We start from the raw sequence: 26,552 nt of genomic DNA on the forward strand, positions 1-26,552 counted from the left end.
TCATCACTGACCCAACAGCAGAGGGCCCTGGCTCTGACCTCCCTCGATGACACTGGACAGCGCTCAACCCAATCCGCACAGGGCATGGACGATACGGCCGCCTGCTCCACAAGTGGAAGATCAGGGATGACCCGAAGGGCGTCAGTGACCATGAGTCCCAGACAGGGATGGATTAAAGGTGCCTTGGGCCCCAGGCAGTACCTAGGCCATGGGCCCCCTACTCCCATTCACACCCTGCAGTAAATGACATTCGTGAGCTAAGTCACAGGGCACTATACTGAGTATGCATCAGGTCAAGGTCAGGTCAGGTCTACATCTCAGGTTATGTTTTCACTGATACTATGACGACATTTAATATTTTATTATGTTTCCAAACAATCAAACCAATACCTTGATGAAATCCTGTATAACAGTAAACAACAATGCTCTGCTGACTTAGTTTGTTGGACACAACTTGAGGGTTGAAGCTCTGTTGAGGATGCCACCAAGCTAGAAAACTGGATGAATTCACTTTCAATCCTAGGTTCCAGACCTTTGGGATAGGAACAGGCAAGATTTGCTGCGGCTTGCTTGATCTCATGACTCGAGAGAGCGGCTAGCTTGGACAGGAATCCAAACTTACAGTTGATTTCCGTATGTGCTTCAAGGTGATGTTTCAAGGTATTGATTAGTTGATCAATGACGACAGGAACACTTCAGTTTTGAATTTCTCCTTGGGTGACAGCACAATGTTTTCAGCGTCTCCATCGTCATAGTGGCGGTTGTTTACCCGGAAGTGCCTCAGAGCTGAATTGTATTCATTGTGGCCACACAGTTTAATCCCGAGGTCTTCGAAGTCCTCAAACTCCGTCCACTGGGTCTTGACAAAATCGACAAGGGACTCGAGTAAGGACACTATGAGCTAGACTTTCCACTTAGCTGGCTATCGCCCCAAAAATGGACGATGTTCAAGCCTTGGCGATGTGTCAGCCTTCATGGTCACTGGAACATCGCCCATTTTTAGGATCGCAACTTTTGGCTCAGCGATAGCCCAGCGATGTGAAATGGGCCCAGCAATGTGGAATGGGCCCAGCGATGTGAAATGGGCCCAGCGATGTGAAATGGGCCCGGCGATGTGGAATGGGCCCAGCAATGTGGAATGGGCCCAGCGATGTGAAATGGGCCCAGCGATGTGAAATGGGCCCAGCAATGTGGAATGGGCCCAGCGATGTGGAATGGGCCCAGCGATGTGAAATGGGCCCAGCGATGTGGAATGGGCCCAGCAATGTGGAATGGGCCCAGCGATGTGGAATGGGCCCAGCGATGTGAAATGGGCCCAGCGATGTGAAATGGGCCCAGCAATGTGGAATGGGCCCAGCAATGTGGAATGGGCCCAGCGATGTGGAATGGGCCCAGCGATGTGAAATGGGCCCAGCGATGTGGAATGGGCCCAGCGATGTGAAATGGGCCCAGCGATGTGGAATGGGCCCAGCGATGTGGAATGGGCCCAGCGATGTGGAATGTGCCCAGCGATGTGAAATGGGCCCAGCGATGTGGAATGGGCCCAGCGATGTGAAATGGGCCCAGCGATGTGGAATGGGCCCAGCGATGTGGAATGGGCCCAGCGATGTGGAATGGGCCCAGCGATGTGAAATGGGCCCAGCAATGTGGAATTGGCCCAGCGATGTGGAAGGCAAAGCTTCCCTCGCAATGGCCTTCTGCGCATGCGCTTTTTTTTGGTAAACAGGTTTTCCCACATTTTGGGAGGACAGGGGTCATCCACACATGTGCAGAAGGCAAAGGGAGGGGGGGAGAGAGAGAGAGAGAGAGAGAGAGAGAGAGAGAGAGAGAGAGAGAGAGAGAGAGAGAAAATAGAGACGAGAGGAAAGCAGCAGTTTGAGTAAAGAAATAGAGATAAAGGGCAGTATTTTTCAAATGTTGGATTCTGATAATAGCATGCAAGATGTGGGGAGCGGGGCGGGGGAGAGGAGGGCGAAACCATTTTCTGACGAGGCGAATGAGGCCTTAGTCACTGAGGTGCACTCCCGGTGGGCTCAATTAACCCGGGGTGGGCGTGAGAAACCTCCACACCGGGCCTACAGAAAAATATGGGGCGAGATCGCCGATGCAGTCTCGTCTGCGTCCCGCGAGGCCAGAGGATCTGACCAGTGCCTGGGTGCTTTGGCAAGAGTAAGTTTGGATTTTGTATTGTAATGATACAAATTGTAAGTATAATTATAAATCTCCTGGATTGAATTTAAAGTTCAATGGCGACTGTAGCCGAGAGAGATGTTTGTGCCAAGCATTAGCTCCTAAACACGATCTTTGTTATAACCGTGCATCAATTGTGGATACAAACCCCATTTGCATAGAATGTTGGCGAATGCTGTCTTTCCATGGTATTACCTGGTCAATGAGCTTATGCCATGCTCTTTTCACGTTTGCAGAAGAAGTTAGCGAAGGATAGGTCTGAGCGAAGGCGAACCGGAAGAGGTCCTGCCCAACTAATGAAGCTAACGGAGTTGGAGGAATGGGCAGCGGCACTGGTTGGGGACCACACTCGCTCAGCCACCCGTGGTGAGGCAGAGCCCTCGCTTGCGTCACGTGAGTAATGCATCAAGCAGCGTTAAAGTAATGTAACGTCATTTCATTATAATATCCGAATGATGTCATGTGATGCATGCAGCTATCCTGATTCCCATGCAGCCTCTGTGCTACTCTCAGGATGTCAAGAGATAAGAGCAGGAGCAGGCCACCTGGCCATCTGTCTCCTTCTCTGTCCGCTCCCCATAAACATTCACTCCCTTATCATTCTGTCTTTCTCCGACTGATCCAGCCTCCAGAGCTATCTGGGTCGCTGAATTTTAACTTGGATTTACGACCATATGTACTACCGTGTCTTGCGTTGTCATGTAACGTCTCTGGTCTCATTTATTGTAGTGGTGCGGCTCATCCTTCGTGTGCCAGTGCAAAGCAGCGCAAGCTCAATTGTGTTTTGCAGGTCCACCGACAACCCATGCGCAGCGAGGCACGAGCCGAACCCCTCCCCCTCCAGCTGCAGATGCCCCTCACCGCGGGAGGGGAGGAGGAAGAGAGCAGCGACCATGAGGAGGAGGAAAGACACCATGGGATCAGAAAAGGATGCCCCAACCACCATCACCATGGCTGATGTAACTGATGTACCTGTGGGACCTGCGGCCACTTTGAGGTCTTCGCCAGAAGAGGTAGCGGGACCAAGCCGCGTGCAGCCAGAGACGCCGAGGCGTTTAACAGTGCACACGCCGACCCATGGAGGTCGGGTCAGTGGGGTCAGCCCACGCCTCCTCTGGCCGATCGGATTGAGGGCTTAACCAGACGGTGCGAGGAGAGTGTCACCATCAGTCGGGAGCATCTCCAGGCGCTCGTGGTATTCACGGGTGTGTGCTTGCAAAGCGGAGATTTCGCAGCAGACGCTCTTGGAGATGCGTGCACATACCTCCTCCATTGATGCCTCGTGGCATGCGTTATTGGTGGGACACGGCACTGAATTCCAAGGTGCCGCTGTCAGACATACCACGAGCACCAGCACACAAGTGCTGCCTCCTGACTCGGAAGGCAATGCCCCAGCTTTGTCTTCTGGACCAGCTCCCATCGAGGACACAGTTTTTTTTACCAAGGACAGTAAAGGATCCTGGCTGGTCCAGGTCCTGATCTGGCGGGCCGGAACGGGTGACTTTTCATTTTCAAATGCATCCATCACCAAGAGCAAGTCTGCAGGTTGCGCCAATTCCACCCCGGTGGTGGGCAATGGTAGCCGACTGAGAGCATCAGCGCAGTTCTCTGTGCCTGGCCTGTGGCGAATTACAACGTTATGTGCAGACAGCATGAGCGCCCATCTTTGGATGTGAGCAGAGACATTGGTATTAATACCTTTGCTCTTTGACAATAGCGGTATGAGCGGCTTATGGTCAGTTTCTAACTCGAACTTAAACTCAAACAGATACTGGTGCATTTTTTTCACCCCGTAAATGCATGCCAGAGCTTCCTTTTTCAATCATGCTGTAGGCCCTTTCGGCCTTGGACAAACTCCTGGACGCATAGGCGACCGGTTTCAATGTTCCCGATTCGTTAGCCTGTTGTAACACACACCCGACCCCGTACGAAGATGCATCACAAGCTAGCCCTAAACGTTTACATGGGTCATACAGAACAAGCAATTTGTTGGAACATAACAGATCTCTGGCTTTCTCAAAAGCAGTCTCTTGTGATTTCCCCCATACCCAGTCATCTCCCTTGCGTAGCAACACATGTAGAGGTTCTAGCAAGGGGCTTAGCCCGGGTAGGAAATTACCAAAATAATTGAGGAGTCCCAGGAACGACCGCAGCTCCATCACGTTCTGTGGTCTTGATGCGTCTTGGCGTCGGTGGACCTAATGCCATCTGCCGCGATTCTGCTCCCTAAGAACGCGACCTCTGGCAGCAGGAAAACACACTTCGAGCATTTCAACCTGAGTCCCACACGATCTAGCCGACTTAGAACCTCTTCCAGGTTCGATGGTGTCCCGACCTGTGATCAATATGTTGTCCTGGAAATCCACGGTGTGCGGAACCGACTTTAGCAGACTGTCCATGTTCCTTTGAAAATTAGCCATGGCCAATCGAATCCCAAATGGGCATCTATTGTAGATGAACAGACCTTTGTGCGTGTTGATGCAAGTGAGGCCTTTCGAAGATTCCGCCAGCTCCTGCGTCATGTAGGCCGAGGTCAGGTCCAACTTGGTGAACGTCTTTCCTCCTGCCAGCATCGCAAATAGGTCGTCTGCCTTCGGTAGTGGGTACTGGTCCTGCAATGACAAACGGTTAATTGTTACTTTATAGTCCCCACAAATTCTGATTGTGCCATCACCCTTGAGAACCAGAACAATCAGACTGGGCCACTCGTTAAATTCAACCGGCGCGATGATGCCCTCTCGATGCAGCCTGTCCAGCTCGATCTCCACTTTCTCTCGCATCATGTATGGCATCGCACGTGCCTTGTGGTGGATGGGTCATGTACCGGGAACCAAGTGCACCTGCACCTTTGCCCCAGAGAAATTTCCGATGCCTGGCTCAAACAACGACGGGAACTTGCACAAAATTTGGGCACATGAGGTGTCGTCAATGGATGAAAGCGCTTGGATGTCGTCCCAGTTCCAGCGGATTTTTCCCAGCCAGCTTCTGTCGAACAGTGTGGGGCCATCTCCTGGTACAAGCCATAGTGGTAGTTCGTGCATCGCTCCATCATAGGAGGCTTTTACTGCTGCACTGTCAATTACAGGAATCAACTCTTTAGTCTAAGTTCTCAGTTTAGTATGAATAGGGCTCAGCTTGGGCCTTTGTGCCTTGTTGTACCACAGCCTCTCAAAGGCCTTTTTGCTCATGATAAACTGACTTGTACCCTTGTCCAATTCCATAGATACTGGAATTCTGTTCAGTTCAACTTTTAACATGATCAGTGGACATTTCGTGGTGAAGGTGTGCACGCCGTACACTTCTGCCTCCTCGGGTCGAGTCTCTAGTTCAGTTTGATCCACCATGGACCAGTCTTCCTCTGCAACGTGGCGGTTTGCAGGGTTCGCAGCTCATCTGCACACTCTCTGGAGGTATCCCATTGTTCCACAGCCTTTGTACGCATAGTGTTTGAAGTGGCATTGATGGGCTCGATGATCACCTCCGCAGCGCCAACAAGGTGTTAATTGCCTCACATTATCGCTTGATAGTGGACTCTGAGTCATCTGAGGTCGTGCAGCTGCAGGTGTGTACGTTCTGCCATATGCATTCCTGCCTGAAAACGATGTTACTTTGTGTACAGTACTTGCCGATGCATCTTTATGCTGCAAAATTTGTTTTGTGTTATCGCTGGTGGACATAAATGCCTGGGCTATCGTTATGGCTTTGCCCAGGTTCGGTGTTTCAACAGTCAACAGTTTGCGAAGGATAACCTCATGGCCAATGCCAAGCACAAAAAAGTCTCTTAGCATTTGCTCCAGGAATCCATCAAATTTGCAATGTCCTGCAAGGCGCCTTAGTTCGGCGATATGGCCTTCAGACTTTAGACATGTATAAAATCGATACCTTGCCATCAGAATGCTCGCCTTCGGATTTAGGTGCTCCTGGACCAGCGTACACAGTTCTTCATACAATTTGGTTGTTGGTTTCACCGGAGCAAGAAAATTCTTCACGAGGCCGCAGGTTGTTGCCCGCAGACGGTGAGGAGGATCGCCCTTCGTTTGGCAGCGTTCTCATTCCCTTCCAGCTCGTTGGCCACAAAGTATTGGTCAAGTCGCTCCACGAAGGCCTCCCAATCATCACCTTCTGAGAATTTCTCCAGGATACCAAGAGTTCTCTGCATTTTCGCATGATGGTTTGTTCTCTATTACTCATCGCCAGTTGTTATGTCTCAAATAAAGAAATGTGACTGAGTACTGTAGACTTGAGTAAGTGTGACCTCAGTCTCTTTATTCTGACTCCAGAGTGCTGGCACAGCATGGGAGGCCTGCTCACAAGGGATGCTGGGATCCCTTGGGACTCCAACAGATGCGCCCTCTGGTGGTGGTAGAATGCTGATTACAAGGTGTTGCATACATAATGGGGGGGGGTACAGGATTTGGAGGGAAATGTGGTCGCAGGTAGCAAGGGGGGTGTTTTATTGTTATTATTGTTATTGGTCTTTTTTTATTGTTGTTGGATGATTGTTGGGGGGGGGATGGGGCAAGTTACAGTTCAAAAAAAATTAGTTACAATATTGTTAAATTAATTAAAAAATGTATTGAATTTTACAATTGTTGTGCAGTGTCTTCTAATAACGTAAGTTAAGGTAAAACAAGAATGCAACTGTTGTACAACAATGGCCAGGCCAGACCAGGCAAGGATGAAATGTAACTCAATGCAAATGCAATGGTCGTCTAACTGTAACTGTGACTGTGACTGTCCCCAATGTAAGTTCATGCAAAGCGTTCATTTATGAGCTTTGCAGCCGCGTAACTTCCACAGGGTTTCTCCAGTCTTCCGGGGTGGGGGGGGGGGGGGGGAGTGGTGGGGGGCTGGTGGGACCATGGATTCATCGGCAGGCTGATTGTTCTCCCCGAGATCCTCACCAGCCTCCTCCTCCTCCTCCTCCTGCTCCTCATCGTTTACCTCTTCCACCTCCACTCCTTCCTGAGGTGGACCGGTAGCCCCATCTGGCAATTGTCCTCTCCTTATATCTAGGTTATGCAACATGCACACCACAATAAACTCAGTGACCTGGTCAGAGTGGTACTGTAGGCTGCCTCCAGAGTGGTGCAGGCCTCCAGAGCACTGCTTGAGCACTCCAATTGTCTTTTCGATGATATTACGTGTAGCTATGTGGCTTTCGTTGTAACGCTTCTCGGCTTCCGTCAGGGGATTACGCAGGGGGGCTATGAGCCAGCTGGCAAGGCCATATCCTTTATCCCCCAGCATCGAACCATGACCTTGTGGCTGACTGTCAAACAGGTCAGAGACAGTGCTCTCACGCAAGATGTGCGCATACTGCAAATTTAGCATTAACTGCCATGATTATTTGGTTGTGGTCGACAACGAGCTGCACATTCAGAGAGAAGAATCCCTTTTGGTTACGAAACACCTCCGCATCCTGTAAAGGTGCTTTCAGGGCGATGTGCGTGCAGTCTATTGCTCCCTGCACCTTGGGGAAGTTGGCTATTCTCGATAAACCCAAAGCCCTCCCGGTCTGTGCCTCCCTGATCATAGGGAAGTTTATAAAGTCCATCCTGTGAGCCTAAAGGGCTTCAGTCACCTGTCGAATGGAGCAATATGTGGCGTGCTGAGAGAAACCGCAACTGTCGCCAGCTGAGGCCTGAAAGGAGCCCGATGCGTAGAAGGATAGTGCCACAGTCACCTTTACCTCAACGGACAGTGCGGTCCTGATGGTGCTGGCAGGCTGCAGATCCCCCTCGATGAGCTGGCATATCTCACTGATGACCTCCTTTCGGAAGTGCAGCTTCCTAAGGCACGCGTTTTCAGGCAAGTTGAGGTAAGATTGCTTTTCCCTGTAAGTTCGTCGGCCGTACGTTCTCCTCCTCCACCTCCGCATTAGTCTGCTACCTCTTCGATTGGCCCCTTCACTAAACCCTTCACTTAACTCAACTTCAGATGCCAGCATGTGAGCATGTACAAGTAATGGCAGAGAAGTTACAGGCCCCATCACTATCACTATTATTACTATCACTATCACTGTTGTTATAAATGCCCTTTGTACTAAAAAAAATATAAATGATAAATATAGATATAAATATAAGTATAAATGTGAGTGGATCGATCAGAAAAAAACCCTTAAGTAACTCACAAATTATAAGCCCCTTTGTTTAAACCGTCTCCTCACTTCCTCAGACGTTCAAAATGGCGTCGGTAGTGCCAGGTTGTGTGAGAAAGGCCAGGTAAAAGCAGCTTTATTCCAGCGATGTCCAGCGATCTTCTTGGTGAGCGATCAGCCCGGCGATGTGAGGGTGATGTGCCGAAAAGTTGCACTGGGCGATGTGTAGCCGATCACCTCGGCAATCACCTCGGCGATGTGACACGAAAGTTGGGCCGGCAATTTTCCGGCGATGTTCTGCCCAACTTTCCACTTTTGAAGCAAAATGGGTGATAGCCTGCCTTTTTGGACGACGTATGGGCACTAGCCCAGCGATCTGAAGTGGAAAGTCTAGCCCCCATGACATTCAGATTCAAGCCGGTCTCTTGAAGCGAGAGATTGGTCAGGTGAAAGCGCTTCAAGACTGTGTTCCAAATCGCTGAATCCAGGTCGCCCAGTTTGTCAAGGATCAGTTGCCAGGGATTCCAACACTTCGCATATGGGAGTGTAACCTTTGAGCAGGGCTGACACTGCTTCATGCTTTGCTGACCATCGAGTAGCAGAAAGTTGTTGACGACAGACAGCCCTAAAAACTTTAGTTTTTCATAAAGCAGTCACCAGCGATACGTTGATGGAGAGAGAAAAGTGTACAACCTTTGTACATTGTCAAAAATCTGATGATCACTGGGCTGCGTTCGACACTGTTTTTCCCCACAAGGTTGAGTGAGTGTGCTGCGCATGGTATAAACGTTGCATATGGGCATTGCTCTTTGATGATAGTTTGGACACCAATGTATTTCTCGCTCATTTTTGAAGCATTATCATAAGATTGTCTGACAATTTTGTATGTCAATCGCGTTCACATCCGGAAAGGCCAGTGTTATTTCTATTATTTCTTGTCCAGTATGACCGATTATCGGCAACAACATGAGGAACCTTTCCTCAGGAACAGTGGGTAGAACATAGCGGACGACAAATGTCAGCTGATCTGAGTGTGTGGCATCTGGCATTGAATCAACAGATATTGAACAGAACTTCGCTGATTTCAATTCCTGAATAATCGTCCCATTTGCCACCCATCAGACTAATCAGTTCTTCACAAGTGGTGGAAGACAAGTATGAAGTATGCCCCTTGCCTTTGTTGGCAAACCGCTTGATGTGTTCAGGAAGAAATGCTTCGTACTTTGCGAGACCCTCCAACACACCCAGATAATTACCATTACTTGGAGACCCAATGATTTAGTTTCTGTCTTGCAATGAAAGACCTCGTTCACAGAGAAACGTTATCACACAGACAGCCCGCTCGAGCACCTTGTGTCAGCACTGCAGTTCATTTTCAAACTGGAAGACAATGGCCCTGAAATCCCGGTTTCTTCTTCCCGCAGGCATTCGATTAAAAATAGGAGAAAAGATGTGGCCTTACTTTTTGGTCGAGCGCTCACCAGGGATTCCGGACTCGAGGCCTCCTCCTCTTGCGCAACGGAACGCCTTCACGTTGGGACGTCTGTAGGAGTCACGTGGGCCTGGACACCCACTCTAGGCTTGGGTTCCGGGCAACTGCCCCATCTATCCACCCCCCCCCCCCCCCCCGACCCATTATTCCACCCCTGGTCCTAGACCAGGGAATACATCATATCACCCTGCCCATTAAAATCTGTTGCGGGATGCATCTCATTTCTCCATTCGTCATCTCAGGAGGCCATCGAATGGCGAGGCAAACTAGACATCCCGTTACAAAAGCAAAATACTGCGGATGCTGGAATCTGAAATAAAAACAGAAAATGCTGGCAATCTCAGCGGGTCAGGCAGCATCTGTGGAGAGAGAAACAGAGTTAACGTTTCAGGTCGATGACCCTTCGTCAGAACTAAACAATACGCCATCTTGGTAAAGGAGCTGAAGCCAGTTTGAGGAACGGCTGCCCGGGAGATCGTTACGGATCTGATTGCCACTTAAATTGCTTGTTAGTGCTCATTAGGAAGGCTGCAAGGCATCTTGGTCGGTAGCACTTGAACTAATGCCCTCTCTTAATAGCGGCCAGCTGATTGGGAGTAAACAAGTCGTTGCAGAGGATTTCCAGCGCTACATAAAGGTATCTCACGATTTACTGTTCACTTGCTGGTGGAGGTTTGAAGAGGATGTTTGAAACACATCGGGAGACTTTCAGGGATATTTTGTCAAGACCTCACTAACACTGTATCACCATACATTCTGGAAATTCTCTGAGGACTTCAGCTGAAGAGAGGTGAGTGCTGTGCCACTCAATCTTAATGGACACCTTATAGGAGTCACCGGGAGAAAGGGAGCGCTTGGTCATCGGCATCTTGCTATGGGGGACCCCTGGGCCTTCAGGAGGAATGAGAGGAGGTCACCAGCCGCTGCCGGAGAGAGAGACAGAAGGGCAAGGTGGACTCCTTCCTCCACCCAACACCCCCCATCACACCCTCCCCCCCCCGCCACACCCCCTGACCTCCAGGTACAGAACATCCCTCCTCCACCAGGACCGCCATGCTGCGACCGAGAACCTGTGCACCCTCTTATTCGGTCCCTGAGCCAGCCTGAAACCTGCCACTGTGTGTCAGCCAGTGCACTCCACACCTTCAGTGGAAGTGAATACATGGAGCCTACACACCTGCTCCATGAAAATTGTGTCTAATCAGCACTTGAGTGCTAAAACTGCAGGCCTGCGGGGATCTCATAGAAACATATAAAATTCTGATGGGACTGGACAGGTTAGGTGCAGGAAGAATGTTCCCGATGTTGGGGAAGTCCAGAACCAGGGATCACAGCCTAAGGATAAGGGGTAAGCCATTTAGGACTGAGATGAGGAAAAACTTCTTCACTCAGAGAGTTGCGAACCTGTGGAATTCCCTGCCGCAGAGAGTTGTTGAAGCCAGTTCATTGGATATATTCAAGAGGGAGTTAGATATGGCCCTTATGGCTAAAGGGATCAAGGGGTGTGGAGAGAAAGCAGGAAAGGGGTACTGAGGTGAATGATCAGCCATGATCTTATTGAATGGTGGTGCAGGCTCGAAGGGCCGAATGGCCTACACCTGCACCTATTTTCTGTGTTTCTATGTTTCTATGTAACACCTCTCGGCAAGTTCAAATTCTGATAATCATAAATCAGAACCAAAATTGTATGCTTTATCCAGACTTTCAAACAGGCTAATCTTTTTAGTGCAGCATCCATTTAGAGCCTGTTTTCACCCTTTCAACTGATTGGGAGAATGGTTACAGAAAACCATAAGTAAGGGATTCAGAGAACCCGTAGATACCCAGTATTCTCTGCTCAAAGAAAATGTCTGCCAGCTGTGAGAGATCAACGGAGAACCAAGTGACATTCATATCAGTAAACAACTCAGTGCCATTCTAATACCGTGCATATAAGTAAAGCCTTCAGTGAGACTCTTGGCACTGTAACAGGACGATCAGATTAGTTACAAATAGCTCAGCTCCTGTATCCCACCATCTCAGCAGTCAAAGCAGGGATGTGAGCGACCTCTTCTCAACCCATAAGGGTTGCACCACGTAGGAGTTGTAGGTAAATGAATAGTAAAGCTTTGTAGTTGCACAAGGGTGTGTGACAAATGTTATGACATTAAGTTTGCTTTCTTTAGTACAGTCACAGTACTTATTACTTTGCACCACTTTCCTGTGTTGGCCATTCCTGGTTACTGGGTGGCAACTCACCTTTTCAGCTGTTTGTTGCTAAATGGGAAGACACGAATTGACATGAATCGCTGGAGGGCTGTGCACTTCAGCTAAGGGAAGCACTTAAGCGTACTACACATGGAATACGTAGAGGTTCAGAGCTCACAGGGGTAAATAAATCATAAAAGCACATTACATTTTACCACATTTAGAAAACTACTAAATAAAATGAATTCACTTTTAGTATGTCTTACAATCGGTCATGCGTTTATTGTGAAGCGTCAGCCATCTAAAGAGTAAAGACAAACAGAACATATGAGGGAAGCTTTCATTCAAACCCTTCAAACTTTACATTCACCGTCTCTACCTTTCTTTAGTTAACACTGAACCCAAAAACAATTGTTCATGTAAACAAGTGGACAAACTTCTCCATATTACATGCAGAATCTAATGCACATAATTGTGGTATTCCTGGTAAGACCTTGGGAAGTAGATCTGGAGTAGCATGGATTCTTCCACCCAACTTGGAAGTATGTCAGGTTGGGATTGAAGGGTGCAGTTACCATCCCCTCCTGCGATCACTGTGCCTGTGAGGAATGTAGGGGAGTCACTGTACCTGTTAAACATTGTGATAACTCTCCTGAAATGTAGACCTTTATCAGAATGAAATGCAGATGCATGTGGATCAATATGGCCACCCCTCTGCTCTTGGTAGGGTTGGAGACTATCATTGTTTGACTCGTTGAGTCCCGTGTGAGAGTGATGTGTTCTGGAGGAAGGAGGTGGGTTTCCAGCCTATTCTGTTTCGAGTTGTGGGGCACCTCCCCTGGGTAGGGTTCCTCACTATTTGCTTCTCATCGTACTGTGCCCCATACCCAGAAGGAGTGTTTCGCTTGGGGTCTGGCGCAATGTTGTCCACCATGTAAAATTGGATTTCCCTTTTCCTTAGTGTTTGAGAGAGGCCCCTCTGTCTCCCCATCCAGATTCTAGTTTCACTCCAGAGGGGTAACTCCCTGGTTGAAAGTAGGATGGTGTGGGGCTTTGCCTGACTCCACCTCTGTGCCCTATCTTACACAAGTAGTTAGTTGCAATGTGCATAGTTTTTTCTGGTTGAATATCCAATTTTTCTTATTGGTGAAAGGAATCAATACGGTTCTGTGCAGTTTGCAGCACAATATAGGTGAAATGGTTATGAGGCTAATTGTGATGTTCAACCTGAAGATATATGAGACCATATAACTGCTAGTGTAATACTGTAGATTTTTCAACAGCAGATAATGGGGAAAACAAATTATCCAACATTCTTAAATCATTCGAGGAACTGAGCTCATGTAATTACCTCTATGTATGAAGAAATGGTATTTATTGCATCAATTCCTGAAACAAATCCCATTTGGAGAAACATTCCATTGCTTTTTGCAGGTCATTGCTGTCTCCGTCCTTGAACAGCATGTGCTGCAACAGAATACTGCAGCCATCTCCGACTGGGCGATATTATGAGGATGCTTTCGTGAAACTCCAGCTGTCGTTAAGAAATACAGATGATGTCATACTGAAAAGCAACCAGCTACAAGATTTTTCCAAGCTGTCAGAACAGCTATTTATCATGATTTACTTAACATACAGAAAATAAATACTGGAATAGAATTAAGCTCAGTTTGTCAACACGTTAAGCCCATATTTCAATAAACTAAAATCTAATTTAGGTACAGAAGTATTATTATTTTACGACCTATTGAGTTGCATTATCAGGACTTGACATGTCTCCAGCTATTTCAAATCACAGCACATTTTTAGGGAGTGTTTTTCAGCTGCACAATATGTTAATATGCTTTTCTCCGCTGCTAACTGTTTTTTAAATTCATTCCTGGGATGTGGGTGTCTCTGGCAAAGCCAACATTTATTGCCCAACCCATTCATTAAACCACTCCCCATGTCCCCTTCATCCTCACCTCCAACAATTGTGAGGAGCTCATGGATTTCTTCATCATCCAAGTTATAGACCATCCGTTCAATTGCCTCTGCTGCTTCCTCCCCTTTGGCACCGTGCCAAACCTCCACCGGGCCTTCCTTGCACTACCTTTGAATCTGCACCTCTCTCCAGTTTCTCGCCTATCTCCCTGCTTATCCTCGAGTAGTCCCCTGACCCTATTCCCACTAAACAGCTGACCACCCAACTTCCTTTATTATTCCCCATGCTAGTTAACATTGTAAGTGGTTCTCTCTCCTCAGGTACTGTCTCCCTCCCTTTCACAACCGCCATCATTGGTCCCCTCCTCAAACAACCCACCCTCCACCCCTCGGCCCTTGCAAACCACCGCCCTATCTCCAACTTCTCTTTCCTCTCTAAAGAGCCTGAACATGTTGCAGCCTCACAAATCTGTACCCGCAACTCCCTGTTTGAATCCCTGCAATCAGATTTCTGCCCTTGTCACTCTCTGTGACCATAACTATGGTACGTTATCCTTCCTCGACATCTCTGCAGCCTTTGAGATGGTTGGTCACACCATTCTCCTCCAACTCCTCTTCTCCATTGTCCGGCTCAGTGGAACTGCCCTCACTTGGTTACATTCTTACCTGTCCAATCAAAGCCAGAGCATCACCTCCAATGACTTCTCTTCCCACTCCTGCATCATTACCTCAGGATTCCCCCAAGGATTTATCCTTGGCCTTCTCCCTCTCTTATCTATAGCTGTCCTTTGGTGACATCATCTGCAGGCATGAACACAAATGATACCCAGCTCTGCCTCTCCATCATCCCTCTCAACACCTCCACTGCCTTTATTTTGTTCGACTACTTGTCTGACATCCAGTAATGTATGAGCTGAAATTTCTTCCAGTTAAATATCGATATAAACAAAAGCCATTGACCTAGAAATTCGGGAGCGTCCATTTTTTGGGCACCTTTCCCTCAGAGTGCTAGCAGTCCACGCTCAAATGGGACGGTCCGAGGAGCGCAGGATTTTGGCCTTAATAAGAACATAAGAACATAAGAATTAGGAACAGGAGTAGGCCATCTAGCCCCTCGGGCCTGCTCCGCCATTCAATAAGATCATGGCTGATCTGGTCGTGGACTCAGCTCCACTTACCCGCCCGCTCCCCATAACCCTTAATTCCCTTATCGGTTAAAAATCTATCTATCTGTGATTTGAAAACATTCAATGAGCTAGCCTCAACTGCTTCCTTGGGCAGAGAATTCCATAGATTCACAACCCTCTGGGAGAAGAAATTCCTTCTCAACTCGGTTTTAAATTGGCTCCTCCGTATTTTGAGGCTGTGCCCCCTAGTTCTAGTCTCCCCCACCAATGGAAACAACCTCTCTGCCTCTATCTTGTCTATCCCTTTCATGATTTTAAATGTTTCTATAAGATCACCCCTCATCCTTCTGAACTCCAACGAGTAAAGACCCAGTCTACTCAATCTATCATCATGAGTTAACCCCCTCATTTCTCGAATCAGCCTAGTGAATCGTCTCTGTACCCCTTCCAAAGCTAGTATATCCTTCCTTAAGTAAGGTGACCAAAACTGCACGCAGTACTCCAGGTGCAGCCTTACCAATACCTTATACAGCTGCAGCAACACCTCCCTGCTTTTGTACTCCATCCCTTTCGCAATGAAGGCCAACATTCCATTCACCTTCCTGATTACCTGCTGCACCTGCAAACTAACCTTTTGGGATTCATGCACAAGGACCCCCAGGTCCCTCTGCACCACAGCATGTTGTAATTTCTCCCCATTCAAATAATATTCCCTTTTACTGCTTTTTTTCCCCAAGGTGGATGACCTCACACTTTCCGACATTGTATTCCATCTGCCAAACCTTAGCCCATTCGCTTAACCTATCCAAATCTCCTTGCAGCCTCTCTGAGTCCTCTACACAACCCGCTTTCCCACTAATCTTTGTGACATCTGCAAATTTTGTTGCACTACACTCTGTCCCCTCTTCTAGGTCATCTATGTATATTGTAAACAGTTGAGGTCCCAGCACTGATCCCTGTGGCACACCACTAACCACTGATTTCCAACCGGAAAAGGACCCATTTATCCCGACTCTCTGCTTTCTGTTCGCCAGCCAATTCTCTATCCATGCTAATACATTTCCTCTGACTCTGCGTACCTTTATCTTCTGCAGTAACCTTTTGTGTGGCACCTTATCGAATGCCTTTTGGAAATCTAAATACACCACATCCATCGGTACACCTCTATCCACCATGCTCGTTATATCCTCAAAGAATTCCAGTAAGTTAGTTAAACATGATTTCCCCTTCATTAATCCATGTTGCGTCTGCTTGATTGCACTATTCCTATCCAGATGTCCCGCTATTTCTTCCTTAATGATAGTTTCAAGCATTTTCCCCACTACAGATGTTAAACTAACCGGCCTATAGTTACCTGCCTTTTGTCTGCCCCCTTTTTTAAACAGAGGCTTTGGACCTCATTATCATTGCAGATGGAGCAGCAGTAGGACCCCACGCTGGTTCATGCGGAAATGTTCTGGTTAGTGATTGGGTAAGATCGTGAAGGTATGGAGGAGGAATGGCTGGGCCTTGGAGTGTGAGCGAAGGGCTATTAGGGAGGACGATCGCAGGTGTCAGGTTTACTTTTTTTGGGGGGGGGGGGTCGGGAGTTCTGTCGGGGTGGCGGGGGGGGGTGGTGAGGGCTAGTTGGTCAGGGCCGGGGCTAAGGGAATATCTGAGGGGGGGGGTGCCTGGAGTTCGGAGTTGGGAGTGAGGTCGGTGATCTCGGGACCAGGAGCAGCAGCGATTGTGGTATGTACTTAGCTTTTTTAAATTCCGTGCCGTTTAGCATTGGTTTTCCCGGAGGCAAAGAGCACTGGTGCTGGCTGCCTCAGGCGTAAAGCAAAATCGCAAGAGGCAGCACAAGCAGATGTTGGGCCCTTATTTGCATATGTTAATGGTCTAACGCCTGCTTCAGACATGGGTAAAGGCTGCCTCTTGTTTGACCGTCAGGAAGATGGCCTTCGGCACGGCCCACACCAGAAGTGTGCACAGGCTGCCCAGATGCTATTTTGGACACAATTTGACACTGGTAGCGACAAGCTATGGGCACTACGCAACCGAATTTGTAGGCCATTGCCTTCACTCCTGTGCCACGAATCCCATACCCAGCGATTGTCTCAGGTTGATTCAGATCATTCGTATCCTCTGCATCCTGTTCGAACCAGAGCTGAGTTTGCCACCCGACGTACACTCCCTCACAAAAGGCCGTTTACTTCCACCTCAGCCCATCCGCTGCCGAAACCCTCATCCACGTCTTTGTCACCTCCAGGATTGACTATGCCAATGATCTCCTGGCCGACCATCCATAGGTGAAGCTCCTCTCCTCTGTAAACTCCAGTGTCAGCTGTGGCTCAGTGGGCAGCACACTCGCCTCTGAGTCTAGAATGGTTGTGGGTTCAAGTCTCACTCCAACGACTTGAGCACAAGCAAACCTAGGCTGACACTCCAGTACAAGCTGAAGGAGTGCTGCACTGTCAGAGGTGCCGTCATTCGGATGCAGACGTTAAAACAAAATCCTGTCTGCTCTCTCAAGTGGATGTAAAAGATCCCATGAAACTATTTTGAAGAAGAGTAGGGGCGTTATTGCCAGCGTCCTGGCCCGTATTTATCCCTCAATCAACATAATAAAAAACAGATTATCCGGTCATTATCACATTGCTATTTGTGGGAGTTTGCTTGCGTGCGAATTGGCTGCTGCGTTTCCTACATTACTACAGTGACAAGACTTCAAAAAGTACTTCATTGACTGTAAAGCACTTTGAGACGTTCGGTGGTCGTGAAAAGCGCTATATAATTTCAAGTCTTTCTTTTTCATCCCAAACTCTGGTGCCTGTATCCGAGCCCTCACCAAATCCCATTCACCCAGTACTCTTAGCCTCGCTGATCCACACTGGCTCTTGGTCTTCCACTGCCTCAAAATTAAAATTCTCATCCTTGTGTTTAAATCCTTTTCTGGACTAACTCCTTCCTATCTCTGACCACCTTCAACCCACTACCTACCCATCCCCAAACTCTCTGTTCCTCTGATTCTCACCACTTGTGCCTCTCCCTCCTTCACCCTACCATTGGCCGTAGTACCTCTGTGGAACACCTTAGAATGCTTTTCTATGTTAAAAGTGTTATATAACTGCAATCTGTTCTTGTATTCATATTTTAGGATTTTACATTTGAGTCAATCTACAAGACGTCATTTTCAGGTGATTAATTTGCTGTTGACTGATTTATTTATATCCTACAGTCCAGATTAATAGAATTACTTGATTCATTGGTGAGGGTTATTGCTTTGATCTTTAGTCGCATAGGTGAAGCTCCTCTCCTGGCGTTTACATTTAAAAGGCTTGAAATTCAGACCAGTCTGCTCTGCCAGCGGAGGGGTGGGTTGGGGTCATTCTAATGTTCAGAGAAGGCAGTCTGTGCCTGTCAGCCTATCCGCTGTGCTCACCCCAACAGCAGCCCAGAAAACTGAAGACACTCCATGCCGTCCCGGTGGTGGATCGGTGCCCAGGAGGGGCAGAAGCTAGGGAGGCCTCAGGTTTAAAGATACTATAATGGAGCACCTTTAACATAGTGAAACGTCCCAATGAGTCAAAAATTTGACAGGTATTTAAGGTTTTAAGGTAATCAATGCCCTCCATTCTAGAGCCTGACCTGGGCTCTTAGTCGAACTCGCATCAGCTGTCACTGGACAAGTTCCATTGAGGCCTGCCGAGGGCATATTGGGCAAAATTCCTGGGGTAGTCCGGGAAGTCCCATTTGGTGTGAGAGGAGGTGTTGAAGATGCAACCTCTTCTCCCCCCTTCCCAATGGAAACTCGCTCAGCCATTCCAATGGGAGGGAACCCCTGGCGGAACTGCGTTCTACCCGCTTTTTTCATACTTTGTCAGACAATCTGCCCCAGGACCAAGCCTATTTTAAATTTATCGCTGACGGGTTTAAAATGTGTCCAGAAATTTCCGAGGACTTCTTTAAAAATCAGACATGCTCCTTCGGGGTGGCAACTTGAAACAACGTGAGAGTACCCCTTCCAGACCGAGCGAGGGTCCCGCTCCAGATTTATACCGCAACTTTAGTGTTCATGCAAAGCGGAAACTAGTTTGAGCACTGACGCTGAAGTTGCAGTTGTAAATATACCTTTAGGTTTTTAAGCCTCAGGCCTACGTCAGATGCCTAGCAAGAATGTAACTACTCTTTAGCGCTAAATCCACTAAACTTCAAACTGATCAATAAAACAACGAATACATGTGAATATGTTAGACTAATGAATGATCCATTTTAAAGACGGCATTCAAATGAATTGACATTAGAGGGGCCAAAATTCAGCCTCCCAAAAAGGCCTCTTCCCGTCGGAAAGCAGAGGGAGTCGCGTGGCTGCCGATTGGGGTCCGAATGGCCGCCACCAGGGAAATTCACTCAGTTGAATTTTCCCGCCGTCCCCACTTGCGCCCAGCCGCTGCTGACCCCTCCGAAGTGCGTCATCAAAGAGCCCACGGCTGATCTCCCGCACCGCCATCGAAATTCAGCGACAAAAGTCTTCTGGCCGCGGCGGCCCCGGACAGCTTTGTCTGCGGGTGCACTGTGTTTTCAGTGTGTGCGGCATGGCTGTGCGCCGGCCATTCGAGGGGAGGGCGCGTTGCCACGGCCAGCGTTTTATTTGTTGTGTTGGCCATCTGCCAGGTCGGCCTGACAATTATGCCCCCTCTTGGGTGCGAGGCCACACACCCCCACCCCCCCCCCCCCCCCCCCAGCCGAAACCCTCCCTGGTGGCCCACTGGACCTAACTAATATCATTCGCAGAGCTCGCAGCGGCTCGTCGCTTGAAGTGAGGGGGAGAGACGTGGTGATGCGCCCACATCACGATGTCATCAGCGCCAGGCTGATGGCTGACATCCCAACTTCCACTTCCGCCCCTCTAGACTGCTCACTTTGACTGATATCCGGTCGGCTCCAAAAAAAAAAACCAAAGAGCTGGATTTTGTGCAGGAGGCCACCTCATCCACTGCAGCGGTGGAAACATATCAGAAGCGGTAGATGTGACCCGTTTTGGACGGCGCTGAATTTCCAGCCCAAAATCTTTTGCACTTCAATTTCATGTAGATGGGGCCTTTGGGAATCATACATCAGCAATAGATGATTTACACAAACAGCCAAAATATACAGAGCGTTTCCCCCGCATTTTCACTGGCAGGTATCTGAAAGCTAAGTTGAAATGCCAACAACCTAAAAAGTCGTAATAAAGTTCAGTGAATTATTCTGAATGTGACTTTTATACTTTTTTCTTATTATCCTTCAAAATTGCCACATAATAAAGAATTCTAAACCATGTTCAGATTTTTCGGTGTTGCATTGTAAGAATAATTTTACAATCCCACGTGTCAGTTTGAGAATAGGGTGGAGGGGGCAGTGGAGTCAGAAAACCATGGAATGATCTGAGATTTCATGGCCCAGCACATCCCTCGCTGCTCGATTTAACCATTCTCGAGCCAAGACACCAGCCCTGTGGAAGGAGAGCATCAGGCATAGCCCACTATGATGCACCAATCTTATAAAACTACAACACATGGTTACCTGCATTCTAAACCCCGAACTCAGCAGGTTATAGACAGAGTAAGTGGTCCCACAACCAAACTATCAGAGCAAAGCTGTACAATCCTGCCATATTCAGTCGCGAATGGTTGTGAAAACATAGAAAACATAGAAAATAGGTGCAGGAGTAGGCCATTCAGCCCTTCGAGTCTGCACCACCATTCAATAAGATCATGGCTGATCATTCCCTCAGTACCCCTTTCCAGCTTTCTCTCCATACCCCTTGATCCCCTTAGCCGTAAGGGCCATATCTAACTCCCTCTTGAATATATCCAATGAACTGGCATCAACAACTCTCTGCGGCAGGGAATTCCACAGGTTAACCACTCTCTGAGTGAAGAAGTTTCTCCTCATAATAAGTCCTAAATGGCCGACCTCTTATCCTAAGACTGTGTCCCCTGGTTCTGGACTTCCCCAACATAGGGAAGCAGGTAACTAACTGGAGGTGAAGGCTCCAATGAACATCTCTATTCTCAACCATGGTGCTGCCCAGCATGTGAGTCAAAGAGAAAAACTCAAGTGTTTAGCCCACAGTGCTGAGTGCACAATCCTATTCAGCCACTTCTCAAGTTCCACACCGTCAGAAGATGCTAGTTTCCACTCAGTTTAGTTCAGATCATCCCATGTGGCATCTGGACACAGCAAAGACTTTTGGCCCTGGCACCATCTTGGCTGTAGTTTTGAAGACCTAGGCAGTAGAACTGTCACGTTCTCTCTGCCCAGCCCTCCCCCAAGGCAAGCAACTATGAATCTCTTTCTACCTGAGACATGGAACATTGCCTTGGTAAATCTAATCCACAGAAAAACAGGATGAATCTAATCTGACCAATTACAGCACACTCAGCCTCCTCCGAATCATCGGTAAAGTAATGGAAGGGATCAGCAAGATTACTGCCATCAAGAGGCACCTGCCAGCCAATAATCTTCCCACGGTTGATCAGTTCCATTTCTGTCAGAACCAATCTGTTCCAAACCTGATCACGGCCTTAATTCAGATTCGGGTGTAAGAGCTGAATGCCAGAGAGATGAGAGTAGCTAAGGCAAGGTTTAACTGAGGATAACACCAAGGTCAACGGGAGTCAAAAATAATTTTTTCCAGTGGCTGGACTCAAACCTGATACAAAGGAAGATAGTCATGGATGTCAGAGGCCAATCTTCACAGCCCCAAGACATCTCTGCAGGAATTCCTCAGGTTAATATCTTCAGCTCAACCTTCTTCAGCTGCTTCATCAATAGAAAAGAAAGAACTTGCATTTATGACCTTTCATGACCGCATGATGTCCCAAAGTGCTTTACAGCCCGTGAAGTGCTTTTGAACAGCAGCCACTGCTATGCTGCTATGTTGTAAGAAACTTGGTAGCCGATTTATGTTAGCCTGGATTATGTGATCAAGTCTCTAGTGTGGGGCTTGAACGCATGAATTTCTGACTCAGAGGCAAGGGTGATGCCACTGATCTAAGGCTGACATGTATCAATGGCTGTAGTGTCTCTTACAAACTCACACGAGGCATGGATATATCAGACACGGTCACTCTGTGACATTCACTTTGTTTCCAGGACTCAAGAGTCTTGATCCTGGGTGGGACCTCCCCTTTTATACCTGGAAGCCCAGGTGAGGAGCTCACTCCCGGTGGTCAGGGTGTGCATTACAAGGGTACAGGTACAGTATGCATGAGTTACAGTTACATACTTATAGTCATTGCAAGATGGTGAAATACATGACATCACCTCCCCCCTTAGGTCTTTTAGTTTCAGAGGTTAAGTCTATCGGATGATCGGTGCTCTCTCGTGGAGCGCCGCAGTTGTGGCTCTGGTGGCTGAGCCTTGGCACGCATCTCTGTCACTTGAGGTGATTCCGGCCTGTCCGGGCTGGCCGCAGGGACTGTGCATGCTGAGGGCTGTCTTTGTTGCTCGTACGCTGGCAGTGGTGTGGGTGCTATCTCATCATGCTCTTCTTCCGGTTCCTCCGTGTCTGCACTGAACCATGTCTTTACTTGGTCCAAGTGTTTGCGGCATATCTGCCCATTGTTTAGTCTGACCACCATGATCCTGTTTCCTTCTTTGCCAATTACGGTGCCCTCAAGCCATTTGGGTCCCAAAGCATGGTTAAGAACAAATACTGGGTCATCTATTTCTATACACCTCTCCCTTGAGCCTCGATCATGGAGCTCGGTTTGGGACTGGCGCTTGCCCTCAACAATGTTTGTCAGGGCTGGGTGAATGAGGGACAGCCGCGTCTTGAGCGTGCATTTCATGAGAAGTTCCGCTGGCGGGAATCCCGTGAGCGAGTGTGGCCGTGACCTGTAGGCCAGCAGGAGGCGCGATAGGCGCTACTGAAGGGAGGGTCCTTGGATGCGTAGCATGTCCTGCTTTATGACTTGGACTGCACGTTCCGCCTGGCCATTGAAAGCCGGCTTGAACGGCGCCATCCAGACATGCTTGATACTATTGCCCGACATAAACTCCTGGAATTCATGGCTGGTGAAACATGGGCCATTGTCGCTGACCAGGATGTCGGGCAAGCCGTAGGTTGCAAAAACCGTACGCAGACTCCCCACGGTGATGGATGTCGTGCACGAGTTCAATATGATGCACTCGATCCACTTCGAGTATGCATCGACAACGATCAGGAACATTTTTCCCATGAACGGGCCCACATAGTCCACGTGAATACATGACCATGGCCTGGTGAGCCAGGGCCAAGGGCTGAGTGTGGTCTCCCTGGGGGCATTGCCCAGCAGGGCACACGTCGTGCACCTGCAAACCCAGTGTTCCAGGTCTGAGTCAATTCCCGGCCACCACACGTGTGACCGGGCATTGGCCTTCATTAACACAATGCCAGGGTGCTCGCTGTGGAGTTCCCTGATGAACGCTTCCCTTCCTTTCTGGGGCATGACTACCCATAGCAGGCAGTCGGCTTGGATGGAGAGCTCATCCATCCGTCTCTGAAACGGTCTGACTTCCTCGGGGCACGCCCTGTGTGCGGGCGCCCAATCCCCAGTCAGGAAACATTTCTTTATCATGGATAGGAAGGGGTTCCTGTTGGTCCAGAGTTTGATCTGTCGGGCTGTGATGGGGGAGCTCGCAGTGTCAAAAGCCTCAATGGCCATGACCATCTCGGCGCTCTGCTCCGACGCCCCCTCGGTGGTGGCCAGTGGGAGCCTGATGAGCGCGTCAGCGCAATTTTCAATGCCGTATGGTGTACTCATATGCAGCCAGTGTGAGGGTCCATCGCTGTATGCGAGCTGACGCATTAGCGTTGACAGCCTTGCTGTCGGACAACAGGGATGTTAACGGCTTGTGGTCCGTCTCTAGCTCGAACTGTTTACCAAAAAGATACTGGTGCATCTTTTTCACACCGTACACACACGCGAGTGCCTCCTTCTCGACCATGCCGTATCCACGCTCTGCCTGGGAGAGCGACCTGGAGGCGTAAGCCACCGGTTGGAGTCGGCCGTCATCGTTACCCTGCTGCAACACACACCCAACCCCATAGGATGACGCATCGCATGTTAAAACCAGTTTTTTACAAGGGTCATACAAAGTCAACAGTTTGTTGGAACACAGCAGGTTCCTCGCCTTATTGAAAGCCCGTTCTTGACAATCCACCCCAAGACCATTCACAACCTTTACGGAGGAGCATGTGTAACGGCTCCAACAATGTGCTTAACTTCGGCAGGAAGTTCCCAAAATAGTTCAAGAGTCCCAGGAATGATCGCAACTCCGACGTGTTGCCGGGCCTGGGCGCCCGGTGAATCGCCTCAGTTTTTGATTCAATGGGCCGGATCCCGTCATCGGCAACCCTCCTGCCCAGGAACTCGACCTCTGGGGCCAAAAACATGCACTTGGCCTTTTTCAGCCACAAGCCACGGTCCAATCGGCGTAGCACCTCCTCCAGGTTGCGGAGGTGTTCCTCAGTGTCTCGACCCGTGATAAGGATGTCGTCTTGGAACACGATCGTTCCAGGGATGGACTTGAGCGAGCTTTCCATGTTTCGCTGAATGCTGGCTGCTGCCGAAAGAATGCCAAACGGGCACATGTTGTAGACAAATAATCCTTTGTGTGTCATGATGGTGGTCAGAAACTTGGATTCTTCAGCCAGTTCCTGAGTCATGTAGGTCAAAGTGAGGTCCAACTTCGTGAACAGCTTACCACCTGCCAGCGTGGCAAAAAGGTCCTCCGCTCTCGGGAGCGGGTATTGGTCCTGCAGCGACACTCGGTTGATGGTGGCTTTGTAGTCGCCACAAATCCTAACCGAGCCATCTGCTTTGAGGACGGGAACAATGGGACTTGCCCAGTCGCTGAATTCAACAGGCAAAATCATGCCCTCTCTGAGCAGCCTGTCCAGTTCACTTTCAATATTTTTCACGCATCACGTACGGCACCGCCTTTGCTTTGTGGTGCACTGGTCTGGCGTCCGGAGTGATGTGTATCACTATTTTGGTGCCCTTGAATGTTCCGACACTGGGTTGAAAGAGTGACTCGAATTTTTGCAATACGTGCGAGCATGAACTTTGCTCCACGGATGAAATGGCGTGCACATCCCCCCATTTCCAATTCATCTCAGCTAGCCAACTCCTCCCCAAGAGCGCGTGGCCATTTCCTGGAACAATCCAGAGTGGCAGCCGGTTCTGTGTCATTTTTATAACATTGATTCCCTGCTTCATTGCAACTTTAAAACCAGGGCTGTGTGCGTAAATTAGCTTGGTCTCCTCTCCCCCCGCCATAAAGGTCTCAGCTATCAACGCCGCCACTTCTAAAGTCAAATCCTTAGTCTTTATGAGCTTCCTGAAAATGCAGGCATGATTAATGCCCTCGATGAAAAAGTCCCTTAACATCTCCCCCCTGCAGGCATCGGAGAACTTACGGAGACTGGCCAAATGCCGCAGTTCCGCCACGAAGTCCGAGACATTTTGTCCCTCCCGACGCCGGTGAGAGTAGAACCGGTGCCGGGCCATGTGTACGCTACTTGCCGGCTTGAGATGCTCACTGATCAGCTGGCTGAGCTCGTCGAAGGACTTGTCCGCTGGCTTTTGGGGTGCGAGCAGGTCTTTCATCAGCGCATACGTCTGTGGACCACAGCTGGTCAGTAGATGCGCCCTCCGCTTGTCAGCCGCTGTCGCTCCCAGCCAGTCCTTTGTGACAAAGCTCTGCTGGAGTCTTTCCACAAAGTCGGCCCAGTCCTCACCCACACAGTAACGTTCCTCTGTGCCACCGGTGGCCATCCTCGTGGTTCGGTGATTCCTGATTCTCATCACCAGATGTAATGTCTCTGCACCTTGTTACAAACTCACACGAGGCATGGATATATCAGACACGGTCACTCTGTGACCTTCACTTTGTTTCCAGGCCTCAAGAGTCTTGATCCTGGGTGGGACCTCCCCTTTTATACCTGGAAGCCCAGGTGAGGAGCTCACTCCCTGTGGTCAGGGTGTGCATTACAAGGGTACAGGTACAGTGTGCATGAGTTACAGTTACATACTTATAGTCATTGCAAGATGGTGAAATACATGACAATGACGGTCATTAGGACAGGAGTGGAACTGCTGCTGCTGAATTAACAGAGTTCGGCTCCATTCACAATTCTTCCAATAATGTTGCAGCCCATGCCAGCCTTGGACAACATCTAAGCTTGGGGGTAAAAGGTGGCAGGTAACATTCAGAGCACATGAATGCCAGCTAGTGAACATCTCCAACCAGTAAAAGCCCAACCCCTTCCCTGTGACCTTCAACGGCACGACCAACTTGGGGTCATCATTGGCTAGTAATTTAACTGGGCCAGCTATATGAAGCTGGGCAGAGGCTGGGTACTCTGTGATGAACGGCTCACCTACTGACCCCGACATCTTATTCACCATCTACAAGGCTCAAGTCAGGAGTGCTTGAATGGTTAGTCGTATGCCACAGGGATCGGTGCTGGGACCACAACTGTTTACAATATACATAGATGACCTGGAAGAGGGGACGG

The sequence above is a fragment of the Pristiophorus japonicus genome, chromosome 3, assembly GCF_044704955.1.
Source record: "Pristiophorus japonicus isolate sPriJap1 chromosome 3, sPriJap1.hap1, whole genome shotgun sequence".
Classification (NCBI taxonomy): domain Eukaryota; kingdom Metazoa; phylum Chordata; class Chondrichthyes; family Pristiophoridae; genus Pristiophorus; species Pristiophorus japonicus.